This window comes from Buteo buteo, chromosome 31 (genome assembly GCF_964188355.1).
Source record: "Buteo buteo chromosome 31, bButBut1.hap1.1, whole genome shotgun sequence".
NCBI lineage: Eukaryota > Metazoa > Chordata > Aves > Accipitriformes > Accipitridae > Buteo > Buteo buteo.
In genome coordinates this window covers 445,136-470,084 of record NC_134201.1, presented here as the reverse complement: position 1 = coordinate 470,084, position 24,949 = coordinate 445,136, and positions in this window count along the sequence as shown.

Sequence of the window (24,949 nt, the reverse complement as noted above, 5' to 3'; positions counted from 1 at the left end):
GAACGCTAGACCTCACAGTGTTCGTTCTCAGCAGAGCCTCTTTCCGAAAAGGCAAACGTCCGGCTCCTTGTCCCACAAGGAAGGTGCCAGCCCTGAAAGCTCTTGCTGCTCTTCACTGTCCCCGTGCAGCCTATCCACAGGCACAACAGCTTTGGGGATCTGTACTTGCCCAGGAACGCTAGACCTCACGGTGTTCGTTCTCGGCAGAGGCTCTTTCCGAAAAGGCAAACGTCCAGCTGCTTCTCCCACAAGGAAGGTGCCAGCCCTGAAAGCTCTTGCTGCTCTTCACTGTCCCCGTGCAGCCTATCCACAGGCACAACAACACTGGAGATCTGTACTTGCCCAGGAACGGTAGACCTCACGGTGTTCGTTCTCGGCAGAGCCTCATTCCAAATAGACAAACGTCCGGCTCCTTGTCCCACAAGGAAGGTGCCAGCCCTGAAAGCTCTTGCTGCTCTTCACTGTCCCCGTGCAGCCTATCCACAGGCACAACAGCTTTGGGGATCTGTACTTGCCCAGGAACGGTAGACCTCACGGTGTTCGTTCTCGGCAGACGCTCTTTCCGAAAAGGCAAACGTCCAGCTGCTTCTCCCACAAGGAAGGTGCCAGCCATGAAAGCTCTTGCTGCTCTTCACTGTCCCCGTGCAGCCTATCCACAGGCACAACAGCTTTGGGGATCTGTACTTGCCCAGGAACGCTAGACCTCACGGTGTTCGTTCTCAGCAGAGCCTCTTTCCGAAAAGGCAAACGTCCGGCTCCATCTCTCACAAGGAAGGTGCCAGCCCTGAAAGCTCTTGCTGCTCTTCACTGTCCCCGTGCAGCCTATCTACAGGCACAAAAGCACTGGCGACCTGTGCATGCCGAGGAATGCTACATCTCACGGCGCTCGTTCTCGGCAGAGCCTCTTTCCGAAAAGGCAAACGTGCGGCTCCTTCTCCCACAAGGAAGGTGCAGGCATTGAAAGCTCTTGCTGCTCTTCACTGTCCCCGTGCAGCCTATGCACAGGCACAACAGCACTGGGGATCTGTGCATGCCCTGGAATGCTACATCTCATGGCGTGCGTTCTCAGCAGAGCCTCTTTCCGTAAAGGCAAACGTCCGGCTCCTTCTGCCACAAGGAAGGTGCCAGCCCTGAAAGCTCTTGCTGCTCTTCACTGTCCCCGTGCAGCCTATCCACAGGCACAACAACACTGGAGATCTGTACTTGCAAGGAACGGTAGACCTCACGGTGTTCGTTCTCGGCAGAGCCTCATTCCAAATAGACAAACGTCCGGCTCCTTGTCCCACAAGGAAGGTGCCAGCCCTGAAAGCTCTTGCTGCTCTTCACTGTCCCCGTGCAGCCTATCCACAGGCAAAACAACACTGGGGATCTGTACTTCCCAGGATCGGTAGACCTCACGGTGTTCGTTCTCGGCAGAGGCTCTTTCCGAAAAGGCAAACGTCCGGCTCATTGTCCCACAAGGAAGGTGCCAGCCCTGAAAGCTCTTGCTGCTCTTCACTGTCCCCATGCAGCCTATCCACAGGCACAACAGCTTTGGGGATCTGTACTTGCCCAGGAACGGTAGACCTCACGGTGTTCGTTCTCAGCAGAGCTCTTTCCGAAAAGGCAAACGTCCGGCTCCTTCTCCCACATGGAAGTTGCCAGCCCTGAAAGCTCTTGCTGCTCTTCACAGTCCCAGTGCAGCCTATATACAGGCACAACAGCTTTGGGGATCTGTACTTGCCCAGGAACGGTAGACCTCACGGTGTTCGTTCTCAGCAGAGCCTCTTTCCGAAAAGGCAAACGTCCGGCTCCTTCTCCCACAAGGAAGGTGCCAGCCCTGAAAGCTCTTGCTGCTCTTCACTGTCCCCGTGCAGCCTATCCACAGGCATAACAGCTTTGGGGATCTGTACTTGCCCAGGAACGGCAGACCTCACGGTGTTCGTTCTCAGCAGAGCCTCTTTCCGAAAAGGCAAACGTCCGGCTCCTTGTCCCACAAGGAAGGTGCCAGCCGTGAAAGCTCGTGCTGCTCTTCACTGTCCCCGTGCAGCCTATCCACTGGCACAACAGCACTGGGGATCTGTGCTTTCCCACAGGTGGTACATCTCACGGCGCTTGTACGCTGCCAATTCTCCTTCAGAAAAGGCAAACGTCCGGCTCCTTGTCCCACAAGGAAGGTGCCAGCCCTGAAAGCTCTTGCTGCTCTTCACTGTCCCCGTGCAGCCTATCCACAGGCACAACAGCTTTGGGGATCTGTACTTGCCCAGGAACGGTAGACCTCACGGTGTTCGTTCTCAGCAGAGCCTCTTTCCGAAAAGGCAAACATCCGGCTCCTTGTCCCACAAGGAAGGTGCCAGCCCTGAAAGCTCTTGCTGCTCTTCACTGTCCCCGTGCAGCCTATCCACAGGCACAACAGCTTTGGGGATCTGTACTTGCCCAGGAACGCTAGACCTCACGGTGTTCGTTCTCAGCAGAGCCTCGTTCCGAAAAGGCAAACGTCTGGCTCCTTCTCCCACAAGGAAGGTGCCAGCCCTGAAAGCTCTTGCTGCTCTTCACTGTCCCCGTGCAGCCTATCCACAGGCACAACAGCTTTGGGGATCTGTACTTGCCCAGGAACGGCAGACCTCACGGTGTTCGTTCTCAGCAGAGCCTCTTTCCGAAAAGGCAAACGTCCGGCTCCATCTCTCACAAGGAAGGTGCCAGCCCTGAAAGCTCGTGCTGCTCTTCACTGTCCCCGTGCAGCCTATCTACAGGCAAAACAGCTTTGAGGATCTGTACTTGCCCAGGAACGGTAGACCTCACGGTGTTCGTTCTTGGCAGAGGCTCTTTCCGAAAAGGCAAACGTCCGGCTCCTTCTCCCACAAGGAAGGTGCCAGCCCTGAAAGCTCTTGCTGCTCTTCACTGTCCCAGTGCATCCTATATACAGGCACAACAGCTTTGGGGATCTCTACTTGCCCAGGAACGGTAGACCTCACGGTGTTCGTTGTCGGCAGAGCCTCTTTCCGAAAAGGCAAACGTCCGGCTCCTTGTCCCACAAGGAAGGTGCCAGCCCTGAAAGCTCTTGCTGCTCTTCACTGTCCCCGTGCAGCCTATCCACAGGCAAAACAACACTGGGGATCTGTACTTGCCCAGGAACGCTAGACCTCACGGTGTTCGTTCTCGGCAGAGGCTCTTTCCGAAAAGGCAAACGTCCAGCTGCTTCTCCCACAAGGAAGGTGCCAGCCCTGAAAGCTCTTGCTGCTCTTCACTGTCCCCGTGCAGCCTATCCACAGGCACAACAACACTGGAGATCTGTACTTGCCCAGGAACGGTAGACCTCACGGTGTTCGTTCTCGGCAGAGCCTCATTCCAAATAGACAAACGTCCGGCTCCTTGTCCCACAAGGAAGGTGCCAGCCCTGAAAGCTCTTGCTGCTCTTCACTGTCCCCGTGCAGCCTATCCACAGGCACAACAGCTTTGGGGATCTGTACTTGCCCAGGAACGGTAGACCTCACGGTGTTCGTTCTCGGCAGACGCTCTTTCCGAAAAGGCAAACGTCCAGCTGCTTCTCCCACAAGGAAGGTGCCAGCCATGAAAGCTCTTGCTGCTCTTCACTGTCCCCGTGCAGCCTATCCACAGGCACAACAGCTTTGGGGATCTGTACTTGCCCAGGAACGCTAGACCTCACGGTGTTCGTTCTCAGCAGAGCCTCTTTCCGAAAAGGCAAACGTCCGGCTCCATCTCTCACAAGGAAGGTGCCAGCCCTGAAAGCTCTTGCTGCTCTTCACTGTCCCCGTGCAGCCTATCTACAGGCACAAAAGCACTGGCGACCTGTGCATGCCGAGGAATGCTACATCTCACGGCGCTCGTTCTCGGCAGAGCCTCTTTCCGAAAAGGCAAACGTGCGGCTCCTTCTCCCACAAGGAAGGTGCAGGCATTGAAAGCTCTTGCTGCTCTTCACTGTCCCCGTGCAGCCTATGCACAGGCACAACAGCACTGGGGATCTGTGCATGCCCTGGAATGCTACATCTCATGGCGTGCGTTCTCAGCAGAGCCTCTTTCCGTAAAGGCAAACGTCCGGCTCCTTCTGCCACAAGGAAGCTGCCAGCCCTGAAAGCTCTTACTACTCTTCACCGACCTGGTGCAGCCTATCCACAAGCATAACAACACTTGGGATCTGTGCTTCCAGAGGACGAGTAGATCTCAAGGCGTTCGTTCTCAGCATATCCTCTTTCCGAAAAGGCAAACGTTTGACTCATTATCCCACAAGGAAGGTGCCAGCCCTGAAAGCTCTTGCTGCTCTTCACCGTCCCCGTGCACCCTATCTACAGGGACAACAGCACTGGGGATCTGTCCTTGACAAGGAATGGTACATCTCACGGCGTGTGTTGTCGGCAGAGCCCCTTTCCGAAAAGGCAAACTTCCGGCTCCTTCTCCCACAAGGAAGCTGCCAGCCCTGAAAGCTCTTGCTGGTCTTCACCGTCGCCGTGCAGACTATCCACAGGCACAACAGCACTAGCGAAATCTGCTCGCCCAGGAATGCTACATCACACGGCGCTGGTTGTCGGAAGACCCTCTTTCCGAAAAGGCAAACGTCCGACTCCTTCTCCCACAAGAAAGGTGCCAACCCTGAAAGCTCTTGCTGGACTTCACTGTCCCCCTGCAGCCTATGCACAGGCACAGTAGTTCTGCGAATCTGTGTTTTCCCACAGGGGCAAATCTCATGGCGCTTGTTTTTGGCAGAGCCTCTTTCCGAAAAGGCAAACGTCTGGCTCCTTCTCCCACAAGGAAGGTGCCAGCCCTGAAAGCTCTTACTGCTCTTCACCGTCCTGGTGCACCGTATCCACAAGCACAACAACACTTGGGTTTTGTGCTTGCAGAGGACAGGTAGATCTCACGACGTTCCTTCTCGGCAGAGCCTCTTTCTGAAAAGGCAAACGTCCGGCTCCTTGTCCCACAAGGAAGGTGCCAGCCCTGAAAGCTCTTGCTGCTCTTCACTGTCCCCTGCAGCCTATCCACAGGTACAACAGCACTGGGGATCTGTGCTTGCCCACAGGCGGCACATCTCATGGCGCTCATTCTCGGCAGAGCCTCTTTCCGAAAAGGCAAACGTACGGCTCCTTCTCCCACAAGGAAGGTTCCAGCCCTGAAAGCTCTTCCTGCTCTTCACTGTCCCCATGCAGCCTATCCACAGGCACAACAGCACTGGGGATCTGTGCTTTCCCACAGTCGGCACATCTCATGGCGCTCGTTCTCGGCAGAACCTCTTTCTGAAAGGAGAAACGTCCGGCTCCTTCTCCCACAAGGAAGGTGCCAGCCCTGAAAGCTCTTGCTGCTCTTCACTGTCCCCGTGCAGCCTATCCACGGGCACAACAGCACTGGGGATCTGTGCTTTCCCACAGGCAGCACATCTAATGACGTTCGTTCTCGGCAGAGCCTCTTTCCGGAAAGGCAAACGTGCGGCTCCTTCTCCCACAAGGAAGGTGCCAGCCCTGAAAGCTCTTGCTGCTCTTCACTGTCCCCGTGCAGCCTATGCACAGGCACTACAGCACTGGTGATCTGTGCTTTCCCACAGGCGGCACATCTAATGACGTTCGTTCTCAGCAGATCCTCTTTAGGAAAGACAAACATCCGGCTCCTTCTCCCACAAGGAAGGTGCCAGCCCTGAAAGCTCTTGCTGCTCTTCACTGTCCCCGTGCAGCCTATGCACAGGCAGAAAAGCAGTGGGGATCTGTGCTTGCACAGGAACGGTACATCTCACGGCGATCGTTCTCGGCAGAGCCTCTTTCCAAAAAGGCAAATGTCCGGCTCCTTCTCCCACAAGGAAGGTGCCAGCCTTGAAAGCTCTTGCTGCTCGTCACTGTCCCCGTGCAGCCTATCCACAGGCACAACAGCACTGAGGATCTGTGCTTGCCCACAGGCGGAACATCTAACGACGTTTGTTCTCAGCAGAGCCTCTTTCCGAAAAGGAAAACGTCCGGCTCCTTATGCCACAAGGAAGGTGCCAGCCCTGAAAGCTCTTGCTGCTCTTCACTGTCCCCGTGCAGCCTATCCACAGGCAAAACAGCACTGGGGATCTGTGCTTGCCCAAAGCCGGCACATCTAACGGCGTTCGTTCTCGGCAGAGGCTCTTTCCGAAAAGGCAAACGTCCAGCTGCTTCTCCCACAAGGAAGGTGCCAGCCCTGAAAGCTCTTGCTGCTCTTCACTGTCCCCGTGCAGCCTATCCACAGGCACAACAACACTGGAGATCTGTACTTGCAAGGAACGGTAGACCTCACGGTGTTCGTTCTCGGCAGAGCCTCATTCCAAATAGACAAACGTCCGGCTCCTTGTCCCACAAGGAAGGTGCCAGCCCTGAAAGCTCTTGCTGCTCTTCACTGTCCCCGTGCAGCCTATCCACAGGCAAAACAACACTGGGGATCTGTACTTCCCAGGATCGGTAGACCTCACGGTGTTCGTTCTCAGCAGAGGCTCTTTCCGAAAAGGCAAACGTCCGGCTCATTGTCCCACAAGGAAGGTGCCAGCCCTGAAAGCTCTTGCTGCTCTTCACTGTCCCCGTGCAGCCTATCCACAGGCACAACAGCTTTGGGGATCTGTACTTGCCCAGGAACGCTAGACCTCACGGTGTTCGTTCTCAGCAGAGCCTCTTTCCGAAAAGGCAAACGTCCGGCTCCTTCTCTCACAAGGAAGGTGCCAGCCCTGAAAGCTCGTGCTGCTCTTCACTGTCCCCGTGCAGCGTATCCACAGGCACAACAGCTTTGGGGATCTGTACTTAGACAGGAACGGTAGACCTTCACGGTGTTCGTTGTCGGCAGAGCCTCTTTCCGAAAAGGCAAACGTCTGGCTCCTTGTCCCACAAGGAAGGTGCCAGCCCTGAAAGCTCGTGCTGCTCTTCACTGTCCCCGTGCAGCCTATCCACAGGCACAACAACACTGGAGATCTGTACTTGCCCAGGAACGGTAGACCTCACGGTGTTCGTTCTCAGCAGAGCTCTTTCCGAAAAGGCAAACGTCCGGCTCCTTCTCCCACATGGAAGCTGCCAGCCCTGAAAGCTCTTGCTGCTCTTCACTGTCCCCATGCAGCCTATCCACAGGCACAACAGCTTTGGGGATCTGTACTTGCCCAGGAACGGTAGACCTCACGGTGTTCGTTCTCAGCAGAGCCTCTTTCCGAAAAGGCAAACGTCCGGCTCCTTCTCCCACAAGGAAGGTGCCAGCCCTGAAAGCTCTTGCTGCTCTTCACTGTCCCCGTGCAGCCTATCCACAGGCATAACAGCTTTGGGGATCTGTACTTGCCCAGGAACGGCAGACCTCACGGTGTTCGTTCTCAGCAGAGCCTCTTTCCGAAAAGGCAAACGTCCGGCTCCTTGTCCCACAAGGAAGGTGCCAGCCGTGAAAGCTCGTGCTGCTCTTCACTGTCCCCGTGCAGCCTATCCACTGGCACAACAGCACTGGGGATCTGTGCTTTCCCACAGGTGGTACATCTCACGGCGCTTGTACGCTGCCGATTCTCCTTCAGAAAAGGCAAACGTCCGGCTCCTTGTCCCACAAGGAAGGTGCCAGCCCTGAAAGCTCTTGCTGCTCTTCACTGTCCCCGTGCAGCCTATCCACAGGCACAACAGCTTTGGGGATCTGTACTTGCCCAGGAACGGTAGACCTCACGGTGTTCGTTCTCAGCAGAGCCTCTTTCCGAAAAGGCAAACATCCGGCTCCTTGTCCCACAAGGAAGGTGCCAGCCCTGAAAGCTCTTGCTGCTCTTCACTGTCCCCGTGCAGCCTATCCACAGGCACAACAGCTTTGGGGATCTGTACTTGCCCAGGAACGGTAGACCTCACGGTGTTCGTTCTCAGCAGAGCCTCGTTCCGAAAAGGCAAACGTCTGGCTCCTTCTCCCACAAGGAAGGTGCCAGCCCTGAAAGCTCTTGCTGCTCTTCACTGTCCCCGTGCAGCCTATCCACAGGCACAACAGCTTTGGGGATCTGTACTTGCCCAGGAACGGCAGACCTCACGGTGTTCGTTCTCAGCAGAGCCTCTTTCCGAAAAGGCAAACGTCCGGCTCCATCTCTCACAAGGAAGGTGCCAGCCCTGAAAGCTCGTGCTGCTCTTCACTGTCCCCGTGCAGCCTATCTACAGGCAAAACAGCTTTGAGGATCTGTACTTGCCCAGGAACGGTAGACCTCACGGTGTTCGTTCTTGGCAGAGGCTCTTTCCGAAAAGGCAAACGTCCGGCTCCTTGTCCCACAAGGAAGGTGCCAGCCCTGAAAGCTCTTGCTGCTCTTCACTGTCCCCGTGCAGCCTATCCACAGGCAAAACAACACTGGGGATCTGTACTTGCCCAGGAATGGTAGACCTCACGGTGTTCGTTCTCGGCAGAGGCTCTTTCCGAAAAGGCAAGCGTCCGGCTCCTTGTCCCACAAGGAAGGTGCCAGCCCTGAAAGCTCTTGCTGCTCTTCACTGTCCCCATGCAGCCTATCCACAGGCACAACAGCTTTGGGGATCTGTACTTGCCCAGGAACGCTAGACCTCACAGTGTTCGTTCTCAGCAGAGCCTCTTTCCGAAAAGGCAAACGTCCGGCTCCTTGTCCCACAAGGAAGGTGCCAGCCCTGAAAGCTCTTGCTGCTCTTCACTGTCCCCGTGCAGCCTATCCACAGGCACAACAGCTTTGGGGATCTGTACTTGCCCAGGAACGGTAGACCTCACGGTGTTCGTTCTCGGCAGAGGCTCTTTCCGAAAAGGCAAACGTCCAGCTGCTTCTCCCACAAGGAAGGTGCCAGCCCTGAAAGCTCTTGCTGCTCTTCACTGTCCCCGTGCAGCCTATCCACAGGCACAACAACACTGGAGATCTGTACTTGCCCAGGAACGGTAGACCTCACGGTGTTCGTTCTCGGCAGAGCCTCATTCCAAATAGACAAACATCCGGCTCCTTGTCCCACAAGGAAGGTGCCAGCCCTGAAAGCTCTTGCTGCTCTTCACTGTCCCCGTGCAGCCTATCCACAGGCACAACAGCTTTGGGGATCTGTACTTGCCCAGGAACGGTAGACCTCACGGTGTTCGTTCTCGGCAGAGGCTCTTTCCGAAAAGGCAAACGTCCAGCTGCTTCTCCCACAAGGAAGGTGCCAGCCATGAAAGCTCTTGCTGCTCTTCACTGTCCCCGTGCAGCCTATCCACAGGCACAACAGCTTTGGGGATCTGTACTTGCCCAGGAACGCTAGACCTCACGGTGTTCGTTCTCAGCAGAGCCTCTTTCCGAAAAGGCAAACGTGCGGCTCCTTCTCCCACAAGGAAGGTGCAGGCATTGAAAGCTCTTGCTGCTCTTCACTGTCCCCGTGCAGCCTATGCACAGGCACAACAGCACTGGGGATCTGTGCATGCCCTGGAATGCTACATCTCATGGCGTGCGTTCTCAGCAGAGCCTCTTTCCGTAAAGGCAAACGTCCGGCTCCTTCTCCCACAAGGAAGCTGCCAGCCCTGAAAGCTCTTACTACTCTTCACCGACCTGGTGCACCCTATCCACAAGCATAACAACACTTGGGATCTGTGCTTCCAGAGGACGAGTAGATCTCAAGGCGTTCGTTCTCAGCATATCCTCTTTCCGAAAAGGCAAACGTTTGACTCATTATCCCACAAGGAAGGTGCCAGCCCTGAAAGCTCTTGCTGCTCTTCACCGTCCCCGTGCACCCTATCTACAGGGACAACAGCACTGGGGATCTGTCCTTGACAAGGAATGGTACATCTCACGGCGTGTGTTGTCGGCAGAGCCCCTTTCCGAAAAGGCAAACTTCCGGCTCCTTCTCCCACAAGGAAGCTGCCAGCCCTGAAAGCTCTTGCTGGTCTTCACCGTCGCCGTGCAGACTATCCACAGGCACAACAGCACTAGCGAAATCTGCTCGCCCAGGAATGCTACATCACACGGCGCTGGTTGTCGGAAGACCCTCTTTCCGAAAAGGCAAACGTCCGACTCCTTCTCCCACAAGAAAGGTGCCAACCCTGAAAGCTCTTGCTGGACTTCACTGTCCCCCTGCAGCCTATGCACAGGCACAGTAGTTCTGCGAATCTGTGTTTTCCCACAGGCGGCACATCTCATGGCGCTTGTTTTTGGCAGAGCCTCTTTCCGAAAAGGCAAACGTCTGGCTCCTTCTCCCACAAGGAAGGTGCCAGCCCTGAAAGCTCTTGCTGCTCTTCACCATCCTGGTGCACCCTATCCACAAGCACAACAACACTTGGGATCTGTGCTTGCAGAGGACGAGTAGATCTCACGACGTTCGTTCTCAGCAGATACTCTTTCCGAAAAGGCAAACATCCGGCTCCTCCTCCTACAAGGAACGTGCCAGCACTGAAAGCTCTTGCTGCTCTTCATGGTCCCCGTGCAGCCTATCCACAGGCACAACAGCTTTGGGGATCTCTGCTTACCCAGGAACGGTACATCTCACGGCGATCGTTCTCGGCAGAGCCTCTTTCCGAATAGGCAAACGTCCGGCTCCTTCTCCCACAAAAAAGCTGCCAGCCCTGAAAGCTCTTACTGCTCTTCACCGTCCTGGTGCACCGTATCCACAAGCACAACAACACTTGGGTTTTGTGCTTGCAGAGGACAGGTAGATCTCACGACGTTCCTTCTCGGCAGAGCCTCTTTCTGAAAAAGCAAACGTCCGGCTCCTTCTCCCACAAGGAAGGTGCCAGCCCTGAAAGCTCTTCCTGCTCTTCACTGTCCCCGTGCAGCCTATCCACAGGCACAACAGCACTGGGTATCTGTGCTTGCCCAGGAACGGTACATCTCACGGCGCTCGTTCTCGGCAGAGCCTCTTTCCGAATAGGCAAACGTCCGGCTCCTTCTCCCACAAAGAAGGTGCCAGCCCTGAAAGCTCTTGCTGCTCTTCACTGTCCCTGTGCAGCCTATGCACAGGCACAACAGCACTGGGGATCTGTGCTTGCCCACAGGCGGCACATCTAATGACGTTCGTTCTCGGCAGAGCCTCTTTCCGAAAAGGCAAACGTGCGGCAACTTCTCCCACAAGGAAGGTGCCAGGCCTGAAAGCTCTTGCTGCTCTTCACTGTCCCCGTGCAGCCTATGCAGAGGCACAACAGCACTGGGGATCTGTGCTTGCCCACAGGCGGCACATCTCATGGCGCTCTTTCTCGGCAGATCCTCTTTCCAAAAAGTCAAACGTCCGGCTCCTTCTCCCACAAGGAAGGTGCCAGCCCTGAAAGCTCTTGCTGCTCTTCACTGTCACCGTGCAGCCTATCCACAGGCACAAAAGCAGTGGGGATCTGTGCTTGCCCAGAAATGGTAAATCTCACGGCGATCGTTCTCGGCAGAGCCTCTTTCCGAAAAGGCAAACGTGCGGCTCCTTCTCCCACAAGGAAGGTGCCAGCCCTGAAAGCTCTTGCTGCTCTTCACTGTCCCCGTGCAGCCTATGCACAGGCAAAACAGCAGTGGGGATCTGTGCTTGCCCAGGAACGGTACATCTCACGGCGATAGTTCTCGACAGAACCTCTTTCCGAAAAGTAAAACGACCGGCTCCTTGTCCCACAAGGAAGGTGCCAGCCCTGAAAGCTCTTGCTGCTCTTCACTGTCCCCGTGCAGCCTATCCACAGGCACAACAGCTTTGGGGATATGTGCTTGCCCAGGAATGGTACATCTCACGGTGATCGTTCTAGGCAGAGCCTCTTTCCGAAAAGGCAAACGTCCGGCTCTTTCTCCCACACGGTAGGTGCCAGCCCTGAAAGCTCTTGCTGCTCTTCACTGTCCCCGTGCAGCCTATGCACAGGCACAACAGCACTGGGGATCTGTGATTGCCCACAGTCGGCACATCTCATGGTGCTCGTTCTCGGCAGAGCCTCTTTCCCAAAAGGCAAACGTACGGCACCTTTTCCCACAAGGAAGCTGCCAGCCCTGAAAGCTCTTGCTGCTCTTCACTGTCCCCTTGCAGCCTATGCACAGGCACAACAGCACTGGGGATCTGTGCTTACCCACAGGCGGCACATCTCATGGCGCTCGTTCTCAGCAGAGCCTCTTTCGGAAAATGCAAACGTCCGGCTCCTTCTCCCACAAGGAAGGTGCCAGCCCTGAAAGCTCTTGCTGATCTTCACTGTCCCCGTGCAGCCTATGCACAGGCACAAAAGCACTTAGGATCTGTGCTTGCCTAGAAACGGTACATTTCACGGCGCTCGTTTTCGGCAGAGCCTCTTTCCGAAAAGGCAAACATCTGGCTCCTTCTCCCACAAGGAAGGTGCCAGCCCTGAAAGCTCTTGCTGTTCTTCACTGTCCCCGTGCAGCCTATCCATAGGCACAACAGCACTGGGGATCTGTCCTTGCCCAGGAATGGTACATCTAACGGCATGTGTTCTCGGCAGAGCCTCTTTCCGAAAAGGCAAACGTCCGGCTCCTTCTCCCACAAGGAAGGTGCCAGCCCTGAAAGCTCTTGCTGCTTTTCACCGTCGTGGTGCACCCTATCCACAAGCACAACAACACTTGGGTTTTCTGCTTGCAGAGGACGGGTATATCTCACGACGTTCGTTCTCAGCAGATCCTCTTTCGGAAAAGGCAACCGTCCGGCTCCTTCTCCCACAAGGAAGGTTCCAGCCCTGAAAGCTCTTGCTGTTCTTCACTGTCCCCGTGCAGCCTATGCACAGGCACAACAGCACTGGGGATCTGTGCTTGCCCACAGGCGGCACATCTAACGACGTTCGTTCTCGGCAGAGCCTCTTTCTGAAAAGTCAAACATCCGGCTCCTTCTCCCACAGGGAAGGTGCCAACCCTAAAAGTCTTGCTGGTCGTCACTGTCTCCGTGCAGCCTATCCACAGGCACAACAGCACTGCAGATCTGTGCTTGCCCAGGAACGGTACATCTCATGGTGATCGTTCTCGGAAGAGCCTCTTTCCCAAAAGGCAAACGTCCGGCTACTTCTCCCACAAGGAAGGTGCCAGCCCTGAAAGCTCTTGCTGCTCTTCACTGTCCCCGTGCAGCCTATGCAGAGGCACAACAGCACTGGGGATCTGTGCTTGCCCACAGGCGGCACATCTAACGACGTTCGTTCTCGGCAGAGCCTCTTTCTGAAAAGGCAAACATCCGGCTCCTTCTCCCACAAGGAAGGTGCCAACCCTAAAAGTCTTGCTGGTCGTCACTGTCTCCGTGCAGCCTATCCACAGGCACAACAGCACTGGGGATCTGTGCTTGCCCACCGGCGGCACATCTCATGGCACTCGTTCTCGGCAGAGCCTCTTTCCGAAAAGGCAAAGGTCTGGCTCCTTCTCCCACAAGGAAGGTGCCAGCCCTGAAAGCTCTTGCTGCTCTTCACTGTCCCCGTGCAGCCTATCCACAGGCACAACAGCTTTTGGGATCCGTACTTTCCCAGGAACGGTAGACCTCACAGTGTTCGTTTTCAGCAGAGCCTCTTTCGAAAAGGCAAACGTCCGGCTCCTTCTCCCACAAGGAAGGTGCCAGCCCTGAAAGCTCTTGCTGCTCTTCACTGTCCCCGTGCAGCCTATGCACAGGCACAACAGCACTGGGGATCTGTACTTGCCCAGGAACGGTAGACCTCACAGTGTTCGTTCTCAGCAGAGCCTCTTTCTGAAAAGGCAAACGTCCGGCTCCTTGTCCCACAAGGAAGGTGCCAGCCCTGAAAGCTCTTTCTGCTCTTCACTGTCCCCGTGCAGCCTATGCACAGGCACAACAGCACTGGGTATCTGCGATTTCAAACAGGTGGCACATCTCACAGCGTTCGTTCTCGGCAGACCCTCTTTCTGAAAAGGCAAACGTCCGGCTCCTTGTCCCACAAGGAAGGTGCCAGCCCTGAAAGCTCTTGCTGCTCTTCACTGTCCCCGTGCAGCCTATCCACAGGCACAACAGCACGGGGACTTGTACTTAGACATTAACGCTAGTCATCACGGTGTTCGTTCTCAGCATAGCCTCTTTCCGAAAAGGCAAATGTCCGGCTCCTTGTCCCACAAGGAAGGTGCCAGCCCTGAAAGCTCTTGCTGCTCTTCACTGTCACCGTGCAGCCTATCCACAGGCACAAAAGCAGTGGGGATCTGTGCTTGCCCAGGAATGGTAAATCTCACGACGATCGTTCTCGGCAGAGCCTCTTTCCGAAAAGGCAAACGTGCGGCTCCTTCTCCCACAAGGAAGGTGCCAGCCCTGAAAGCTCTTGCTGCTCTTCACTGTCCCCGTGCAGCCTATCCACAGGCACAACAGCACTGGGGATCTGAGCTTGCCCTAAGGCGGCACATCTCATGGCGCTCGTTCTTAGCAGAGCCTCTTTTGGAAAAGGCAAACGTCCGGCTCCTTCTCCCACAAGGAAGGTGCCAGCCCTGAAAGCTCTTGCTGCTCTTCACTGTCCCCGTGCAGCCTATGCACAGGCAAAACAGCAGTGGGGATCTGTGCTTGCCCAGGAACGGTACATCTCACGGCGATCGTTCTCGACAGAACCTCTTTCCGAAAAGTAAAACGACCGGCTCCTTCTCCCACAAGGAAGGTGCCAGCCCTGAAAGCTCTTGCTGCTCTTCACTGTCCCCGTGCAGCCTATCCACAGGCACAACAGCTTTGGGGATCTGTGCTTGCCCAGGAACGGTACATCTCACGGTGATCGTTCTAGGCAGAGCCTCTTTCCGAAAAGGCAAACGTCCGGCTCTTTCTCCCACACGGTAGGTGCCAGCCCTGAAAGCTCTTGCTGCTCTTCACTGTCCCCGTGCAGCCTATGCACAGGCACAACAGCACTGGGGATCTGTGATTGCCCACAGTCGGCACATCTCATGGTGCTCGTTCTCGGCAGAGCCTCTTTCCCAAAAGGCAAACGTACGGCACCTTTTCCCACAAGGAAGCTGCCAGCCCTGAAAGCTCTTGCTGCTCTTCACTGTCCCCGTGCAGCCTATGCACAGGCACAACAGCACTGGGGATCTGTGCTTTCCCACAGGCGGCACATCTCATGGCGCTCGTTCTCAGCAGAGCCTCTTTCGGAAAATGCAAATGTCCGGCTCCTTCTCCCACAAGGAAGGTGCCAGCCCTGAAAGCTCTTGCTGATCTTCACTGTCCCCGTGCAGCCTATGCACAGGCACAAAAGCACTTGGGATCTGTGCTTGCCTAGAAACGGTACATTTCACGGCGCTCGTTTTCGGCAGAGCCTCTTTCCGAAAAGGCAAACATCTGGCTCCTTCTCCCACAAGGAAGGTGCCAGCCCTGAAAGCTCTTGCTGTTCTTCACTGTCCCCGTGCAGCCTATCCATAGGCACAACAGCACTGGGGATCTGTCCTTGCCCAGGAATGGTACATCTAACGGCGTGTGTTCTCGGCAGATCCTCTTTCCGAATAGTCAAAGGTCTGCCTCCTTCTCCCACAAGGAAGGTGCCAGCCCTGAAAGCTCTTGCTGCTCTTCACTGTCCCCGTGCAGCCTATGCACAGGCACAACAACACTGGGGATCTGTGCATTCCCACAGGTGGCACATCTCATGGCGCTCGTTCTCGGCAGAGCCTCTTTCTGAAAAGGCAAACGTCCGGCTCCTTGTCCCACAAGGAAGGTGCCAGCCCTGAAAGCTCTTGCTGCTCTTCACTGTCCCCGTGCAGCCTATCCACAGGCACAACAGCTTTGGGGATCTGTACTTGCCCAGGAACGCTAGACCTCACAGTGTTCGTTCTCAGCAGAGCCTCTTTCCGAAAAGGCAAACGTCCGGCTCCTTGTCCCACAAGGAAGGTGCCAGCCCTGAAAGCTCTTGCTGCTCTTCACTGTCCCCGTGCAGCCTATCCACAGGCACAACAGCTTTGGGGATCTGTACTTGCCCAGGAACGGTAGACCTCACGGTGTTCGTTCTCGGCAGAGGCTCTTTCTGAAAAGGCAAACGTCCAGCTCCTTCTCCCACAAGGAAGGTGCCAGTCATGAATGCTCTTGCTGCTCTTCACTGTCCCCGTGCAGCCTATCCACAGGCACAACAGCTTTGGGGATCTGTACTTGCCCAGGAACGCTAGACCTCACGGTGTTCGTTCTCAGCAGAGCCTCGTTCCGAAAAGGCAAACGTCCGGCTCCTTCTCTCACAAGGAAGGTGCCAGCCCTGAAAGCTCGTGCTGCTCTTCACTGTCCCCGTGCAGCCTATCTACAGGCACAACAACACTGGAGATCTGTACTTGCCCAGGAACGGTAGACCTCACGGTGTTCGTTCTCGTCAGAGGCTCTTTCCGAAAAGGCAAACGTCCGGCTCCTTCTACCACAAGAAAGGTGCCAGCCCTGAAAGCTCTTGCTGCTCTTCACTGTCCCCGTGCACCCTATCCACAGGCACAACAGCTTTGGGGATTTGTACTTGCCCAGGAACGGTACACCTCACGGTGTTTGTTCTCGGCAGAGCCTCTTTCCGAAAAGGCAAACATCCGGCTCCTTCTCCTACAAGGAAGGTGCCAGCCCTGAAAGCTCTTGCTGCTCTTCACTGTCCCCGTGCAGCCTATCCACGGGCACAACAGCACTGGGGATCTGTGCTTTCTCACAGGCAGCACATCTAATGACGTTCGTTCTCAGCAGAGCCTCTTTCCGGAAAGGCAAACGTGCGGCTCCTTCTCCCACAAGGAAGGTGCCAGCCCTGAAAGCTCTTGCTGCTCTTCACTGTCCCCGTGCAGCCTATGCACAGGCACTACAGCACTGGTGATCTGTGCTTTCCCACAGGCGGCACATCTAATGACGTTCGTTCTCAGCAGATCCTCTTTAGGAAAGACAAACATCCGGCTCCTTCTCCCACAAGGAAGGTGCCAGCCCTGAAAGCTCTTGCTGCTCTTCACTGTCCCCGTGCAGCCTATGCACAGGCAGAAAAGCAGTGGGGATCTGTGCTTGCACAGGAACGGTACATCTCACGGCGATCGTTCTCGGCAGAGCCTCTTTCCAAAAAGGCAAATGTCCGGCTCCTTCTCCCACAAGGAAGGTGCCAGACTTGAAAGCTCTTGCTGCTCGTCACTGTCCCCGTGCAGCCTATCCACAGGCACAACAGCACTGAGGATCTGTGCTTGCCCACAGGCGGAACATCTAACGACGTTTGTTCTCAGCAGAGCCTCTTTCCGAAAAGGAAAACGTCCGGCTCCTTCTGCCACAAGGAAGGTGCCAGCCCTGAAAGCTCTTGCTGCTCTTCACTGTCCCCGTGCAGCCTATCCACAGGCACAACAGCTTTGGGGATCTGTACTTGCCCAAAGCCGGCACATCTAACGGCGTTCGTTCTCGGCAGAGGCTCTTTCCGAAAAGGCAAACGTCCAGCTGCTTCTCCCACAAGGAAGGTGCCAGCCCTGAAAGCTCTTGCTGCTCTTCACTGTCCCCGTGCAGCCTATCCACAGGCACAACAACACTGGAGATCTGTACTTGCAAGGAACGGTAGACCTCACGGTGTTCGTTCTCGGCAGAGCCTCATTCCAAATAGACAAACGTCCGGCTCCTTGTCCCACAAGGAAGGTGCCAGCCCTGAAAGCTCTTGCTGCTCTTCACTGTCCCCGTGCAGCCTATCCACAGGCAAAACAACACTGGGGATCTGTACTTCCCAGGATCGGTAGACCTCACGGTGTTCGTTCTCGGCAGAGGCTCTTTCCGAAAAGGCAAACGTCCGGCTCCTTGTCCCACAAGGAAGGTGCCAGCCCTGAAAGCTCTTGCTGCTCTTCACTGTCCCCGTGCAGCCTATCCACAGGCACAACAGCTTTGGGGATCTGTACTTGCCCAGGAACGCTAGACCTCACGGTGTTCGTTCTCAGCAGAGCCTCTTTCCGAAAAGGCAAACGTCCGGCTCCTTCTCTCACAAGGAAGGTGCCAGCCCTGAAAGCTCGTGCTGCTCTTCACTGTCCCCGTGCAGCGTATCCACAGGCACAACAGCTTTGGGGATCTGTACTTAGACAGGAACGGTAGACCTTCACGGTGTTCGTTGTCGGCAGAGCCTCTTTCCGAAAAGGCAAACGTCTGGCTCCTTGTCCTACAAGGAAGGTGCCAGCCCTGAAAGCTCGTGCTGCTCTTCACTGTCCCCGTGCAGCCTATCCACAGGCACAACAACACTGGAGATCTGTACTTGCCCAGGAACGGTAGACCTCACGGTGTTCGTTCTCGGCAGAGGCTCTTTCCGAAAAGGCAAACGTCCGGCTCCTTCTCCCACAAGGAAGGTGCCAGCCCTGAAAGCTCTTGCTGCTCTTCACTGTCCCCGTGCAGCCTATCCACAGGCACAACAGCTTTGGGGATCTGTACTTGCCCAGGAACGCTAGACCTCACGGTGTTCGTTCTCAGCAGAGCTCTTTCCGAAAAGGCAAACGTCCGGCTCCTTCTCCCACATGGAAGTTGCCAGCCCTGAAAGCTCTTGCTGCTCTTCACAGTCCCAGTGCAGCCTATATACAGGCACAACAGCTTTGGGGATCTGTACTTGCCCAGGAACGGTAGACCTCACGGTGTTCGTTCTCAGCAGAGCCTCTTTCCGAAAAGTCAAACGTCCGGCTCCTTCTCCCACAAGGAAGGTGCCAGCCCTGAAAGCTCTTGCTGCTCTTCACTGTCCCCGTGCAGCCTATCCACAGGCACAACAGCTTTGGGGATCTGTACTTGCCCAGGAACGGCAGACCTCACGGTGTTCGTTCTCAGCAGAGCCTCTTTCCGAAAAGGCAAACGTCCGGCTCCATCTCTCACAAGGAAGGTGGCAGCCCTGAAAGCTCGTGCTGCTCTTCACTGTCCCAGTGCAGCCTATCCACAGGCACAACAGCTTTGGGGATCTGTACTTGCCCAGGAACGGTAGACCTCACAGTGTTCTTTCTCAGCAGAGCCTCTTTCCGAAAAGGCAAACGTCCGGCTCCTTGTCCCACAAGGAAGGTGCCAGCCGTGAAAGCTCGTGCTGCTCTTCACTGTCCCCGTGCAGCCTATCCACTGGCACAACAGCACTGGGGATCTGTGCTTTCCCACAGGTGGTACATCTCACGGCGCTTGTACGCTGCCGATTCTCCTTCAGAAAAGGCAAACGTCCGGCTCCTTGTCCCACAAGGAAGGTGCCAGCCCTGAAAGCTCTTGCTGCTCTTCACTGTCCCCGTGCAGCCTATCCACAGGCAAAACAACACTGGGGATCTGTACTTCCCAGGATCGGTAGACCTCACGGTGTTCGTTCTCGGCAGAGGCTCTTTCCGAAAAGGCAAACGTCCGGCTCCTTGTCCCACAAGGAAGGTGCCAGCCCTGAAAGCTCTTGCTGCTCTTCACTGTCCCCGTGCAGCCTATCCACAGGCACAACAGCTTTGGGGATCTGTACTTGCCCAGGAACGCTAGACCTCACGGTGTTCGTTCTCAGCAGAGCCTCTTTCCGAAAAGGCAAACGTCCGGCTCCTTCTCTCACAAGGAAGGTGCCAGCCCTGAAAGCTCGTGCTGCTCTTCACTGTCCCCGTGCAGCGTATCCACAGGCACAACAGCTTTGGGGATCTGTACTTAGACAGGAACGGTAGACCTTCACGGTGTTCGTTGTCGGCAGAGCCTCTTTCCGAAAAGGCAAACGTCTGGCTCCTTGTCCTACAAGGAAGGTGCCAGCCCTGAAAGCTCGTGCTGCTCTTCACTGTCCCCGTGCAGCCTATCCACAGGCACAACAACACTGAAGATCTGTACTTGCCCAGGAACGGTAGACCTCACGGTGTTCGTTCTCGGCAGAGGCTCTTTCCGAAAAGGCAAACGTCCGGCTCCTTCTCCCACAAGGAAGGTGCCAGCCCTGAAAGCTCTTGCTGCTCTTCACTGTCCCCGTGCAGCCTATCCACAGGCACAACAGCTTTGGGGATCTGTACTTGCCCAGGAACGCTAGACCTCACGGTGTTCGTTCTCAGCAGAGCTCTTTCCGAAAAGGCAAACGTCCGGCTCCTTCTCCCACATGGAAGTTGCCAGCCCTGAAAGCTCTTGCTGCTCTTCACAGTCCCAGTGCAGCCTATATACAGGCACAACAGCTTTGGGGATCTGTACTTGCCCAGGAACGGTAGACCTCACGGTGTTCGTTCTCAGCAGAGCCTCTTTCCGAAAAGTCAAACGTCCGGCTCCTTCTCCCACAAGGAAGGTGCCAGCCCTGAAAGCTCTTGCTGCTCTTCACTGTCCCCGTGCAGCCTATCCACAGGCACAACAGCTTTGGGGATCTGTACTTGCCCAGGAACGGCAGACCTCACGGTGTTCGTTCTCAGCAGAGCCTCTTTCCGAAAAGGCAAACGTCCGGCTCCATCTCTCACAAGGAAGGTGGCAGCCCTGAAAGCTCGTGCTGCTCTTCACTGTCCCAGTGCAGCCTATCCACAGGCACAACAGCTTTGGGGATCTGTACTTGCCCAGGAACGGTAGACCTCACAGTGTTCTTTCTCAGCAGAGCCTCTTTCCGAAAAGGCAAACGTCCGGCTCCTTGTCCCACAAGGAAGGTGCCAGCCGTGAAAGCTCGTGCTGCTCTTCACTGTCCCCGTGCAGCCTATCCACTGGCACAACAGCACTGGGGATCTGTGCTTTCCCACAGGTGGTACATCTCACGGCGCTTGTACGCTGCCGATACTCCTTCAGAAAAGGCAAACGTCCGGCTCCTTGTCCCACAAGGAAGGTGCCAGCCCTGAAAGCTCTTGCTGCTCTTCACTGTCCCAGTGCATCCTATATACAGGCACAACAGCTTTGGGGATCTCTACTTGCCCAGGAACGGTAGACCTCACGGTGTTCGTTGTCGGCAGAGCCTCTTTCCGAAAAGGCAAACGTCCGGCTCCTTGTCCCACAAGGAAGGTGCCAGCCCTGAAAGCTCTTGCTGCTCTTCACTGTCCCCGTGCAGCGTATCCACAGGCAAAACAACACTGGGGATCTGTACTTGCCCAGGAATGGTAGACCTCACGGTGTTCGTTCTCGGCAGAGGCTCTTTCCGAAAAGGCAAGCGTCCGGCTCCTTCTCCCACATGGAAGGTGCCAGCCCTGAAAGCTCTTGCTGCTCTTCACTGTCCCCATGCAGCCTATCCACAGGCACAACAGCTTTGGGGATCTGTACTTGCCCAGGAACGCTAGACCTCACAGTGTTCGTTCTCAGCAGAGCCTCTTTCCGAAAAGGCAAACGTCCGGCTCCTTGTCCCACAAGGAAGGTGCCAGCCCTGAAAGCTCTTGCTGCTCTTCACTGTCCCCGTGCAGCCTATCCACAGGCACAACAGCTTTGGGGATCTGTACTTGCCCAGGAACGGTAGACCTCACGGTGTTCGTTCTCGGCAGAGGCTCTTTCCGAAAAGGCAAACGTCCAGCTGCTTCTCCCACAAGGAAGGTGCCAGCCCTGAAAGCTCTTGCTGCTCTTCACTGTCCCCGTGCAGCCTATCCACAGGCACAACAGCTTTGGGGATCTGTACTTGCCCAGGAACGCTAGACCTCACGGTGTTCGTTCTCAGCAGAGCCTCTTTCCGAAAAGGCAAACGTCCGGCTCCATCTCTCACAAGGAAGGTGCCGGCCCTGAAAGCTCGTGCTGCTCTTCACTGTCCCCGTGCAGCCTATCTACAGGCAAAACAGCTTTGAGGATCTGTACTTGCCCAGGAACGCTAGACCTCACGGTGTTCGTTCTTGGCAGAGGCTCTTTCCGAAAAGGCAAACGTCCGGCTCCTTCTCCCACAAGGAAGGTGCCAGCCCTGAAAGCTCTTGCTGCTCTTCACAGTCCCAGTGCAGCCTATATACAGGCACAACAGCTTTGGGGATCTGTACTTGCCCAGGAACGGTAGACCTCACGGTGTTCGTTCTCAGCAGAGCCTCTTTCCGAAAAGTCAAACGTCCGGCTCCTTCTCCCACAAGGAAGGTGCCAGCCCTGAAAGCTCTTGCTGCTCTTCACTGTCCCCGTGCAGCCTATCCACAGGCACAACAGCTTTGGGGATCTGTACTTGCCCAGGAACGGCAGACCTCACGGTGTTCGTTCTCAGCAGAGCCTCTTTCCGAAAAGGCAAACGTCCGGCTCCATCTCTCACAAGGAAGGTGGCAGCCCTGAAAGCTCGTGCTGCTCTTCACTGTCCCAGTGCAGCCTATCCACAGGCACAACAGCTTTGGGGATCTGTACTTGCCCAGGAACGGTAGACCTCACAGTGTTCTTTCTCAGCAGAGCCTCTTTCCGAAAAGGCAAACGTCCGGCTCCTTGTCCCACAAGGAAGGTGCCAGCCGTGAAAGCTCGTGCTGCTCTTCACTGTCCCCGTGCAGCCTATCCACTGGCACAACAGCACTGGGGATCTGTGCTTTCCCACAGGTGGTACATCTCACGGCGCTTGTACGCTGCCGATTCTCCTTCAGAAAAGGCAAACGTCCGGCTCCTTGTCCCACAAGGAAGGTGCCAGCCCTGAAAGCTCTTGCTGCTCTTCACTGTCCCAGTGCATCCTATATACAGGCACAACAGCTTTGGGGATCTCTACTTGCCCAGGAACGGTAGACCTCACGGTGTTCGTTGTCGGCAGAGCCTCTTTCCGAAAAGGCAAACGTCCGGCTCCTTGTCCCACAAGGAAGGTGCCAGCCCTGAAAGCTCTTGCTGCTCTTCACTGTCCCCGTGCAGCCTATCCACAGGCAAAACAACACTGGGGATCTGTACTTGCCCAGGAATGGTAGACCTCACGGTGTTCGTTCTCGGCAGAGGCTCTTTCCGAAAAGGCAAGCGTCCGGCTCCTTCTCCCACATGGAAGGTGCCAGCCCTGAAAGCTCTTGCTGCTCTTCACTGTCCCCATGCAGCCTATCCACAGGCACAACAGCTTTGGGGATCTGTACTTGCCCAGGAACGCTAGACCTCACAGTGTTCGTTCTCAGCAGAGCCTCTTTCCGAAAAGGCAAACGTCCGGCTCCTTGTCCCACAAGGAAGGTGCCAGCCCTGAAAGCTCTTGCTGCTCTTCACTGTCCCCGTGCAGCCTATCCACAGGCACAACAGCTTTGGGGATCTGTACTTGCCCAGGAACGGTAGACCTCACGGTGTTCGTTCTCGGCAGAGGCTCTTTCCGAAAAGGCAAACGTCCAGCTGCTTCTCCCACAAGGAAGGTGCCAGCCCTGAAAGCTCTTGCTGCTCTTCACTGTCCCCGTGCAGCCTATCCACAGGCACAACAACACTGGAGATCTGTACTTGCCCAGGAACGGTAGACCTCACGGTGTTCGTTCTCGCCAGAGCCTCATTCCAAATAGACAAACGTCCGGCTCCTTGTCCCACAAGGAAGGTGCCAGCCCTGAAAGCTCTTGCTGCTCTTCACTGTCCCCGTGCAGCCTATCCACAGGCACAACAGCTTTGGGGATCTGTACTTGCCCAGGAACGGTAGACCTCACGGTGTTCGTTCTCGGCAGAGGCTCTTTCCGAAAAGGCAAACGTCCAGCTGCTTCTCCCACAAGGAAGGTGCCAGCCATGAAAGCTCTTGCTGCTCTTCACTGTCCCCGTGCAGCCTATCCACAGGCACAACAGCTTTGGGGATCTGTACTTGCCCAGGAACGCTAGACCTCACGGTGTTCGTTCTCAGCAGAGCCTCTTTCCGAAAAGGCAAACGTCCGGCTCCATCTCTCACAAGGAAGGTGCCGGCCCTGAAAGCTCGTGCTGCTCTTCACTGTCCCCGTGCAGCCTATCTACAGGCAAAACAGCTTTGAGGATCTGTACTTGCCCAGGAACGCTAGACCTCACGGTGTTCGTTCTTGGCAGAGGCTCTTTCCGAAAAGGCAAACGTCCGGCTCCTTCTCCCACAAGGAAGGTGCCAGCCCTGAAAGCTCTTGCTGCTCTTCATTGTCCCCATGCAGCCTATCCACAGGCACAACAGCTTTGGGGATCTGTACTTAGACAGGAACGGTAGACCTCACGGTGTTCGTTGTCGGCAGAGCCTCTTTCCGAAAAGGCAAACGTCCGGCTCCTTGTCCCACAAGGAAGGTGCCAGCCCTGAAAGCTCTTGCTGCTCTTCACTGTCCCCGTGCAGCCTATCCACAGGCAAAACAACACTGGGGATCTGTACTTGCCCAGGAATGGTAGACCTCACGGTGTTCGTTCTCGGCAGAGGCTCTTTCCGAAAAGGCAAGCGTCCGGCTCCTTCTCCCACAAGGAAGGTGCCAGCCCTGAAAGCTCTTGCTGCTCTTCACTGTCCCCGTGCAGCCTATCCACAGGCACAACAGCACTGGGGATCTGTACTTAGACAGGAACGCTAGACCTCACGGTGTTCGTTCTCGGCAGAGCCTCATTCCGAATAGACAAACGTCCGGCTCCTTGTCCAACAAGGAAGGTGCCAGCCCTGAAAGCTCTTGCTGCTCTTCACTGTCCCCGTGCAGCCTTTCCACAGGCAAAACAACACTGGGGATCTGTACTTGCCCAGGAACGGTAGACCTCACGGTGTTCGTTCTCGGCAGAGCCTCTTTCCGAATAGATAAACGTCCGGCTCCTTGTCCCACAAGGAAGGTGCCAGCCCTGAAAGCTCGTGCTGCTCTTCACTGTCCCCGTGCAGCCTATCCACTGGCACAACAGCACTGGGGATCTGTGCTTTCCCATAGGTGGTACATCTCACGGCGCTTGTACGCTGCCGATTCTCCTTCAGAAAAGGCAAACGTCCGGCTCCTTGTCCCACAAGGAAGGTGCCAGCCCTGAAAGCTCTTGCTGCTCTTCACTGTCCCCGTGCAGCCTATCCACAGGCACAACAGCTTTGGGGATCTGTACTTGCCCAGGAACGGTAGACCTCACGGTGTTCGTTCTCGGCAGAGGCTCTTTCCGAAAAGGCAAACGTCCAGCTCCTTCTCCCACAAGGAAGGTGCCAGCCATGAAAGCTCTTGCTGCTCTTCACTGTCCCCGTGCAGCCTATCCACAGGCACAACAGCTTTGGGGATCTGTACTTGCCCAGGAACGCTAGACCTCACGGTGTTCGTTCTCAGCAGAGCCTCTTTCCGAAAAGGCAAACGTCCGGCTCCATCTCTCACAAGGAAGGTGCCAGCCCTGAAAGCTCGTGCTGCTCTTCACTGTCCCCGTGCAGCCTATCTACAGGCAAAACAGCTTTGAGGATCTGTACTTGCCCAGGAACGGTAGACCTCACGGTGTTCGTTCTTGGCAGAGGCTCTTTCCGAAAAGGC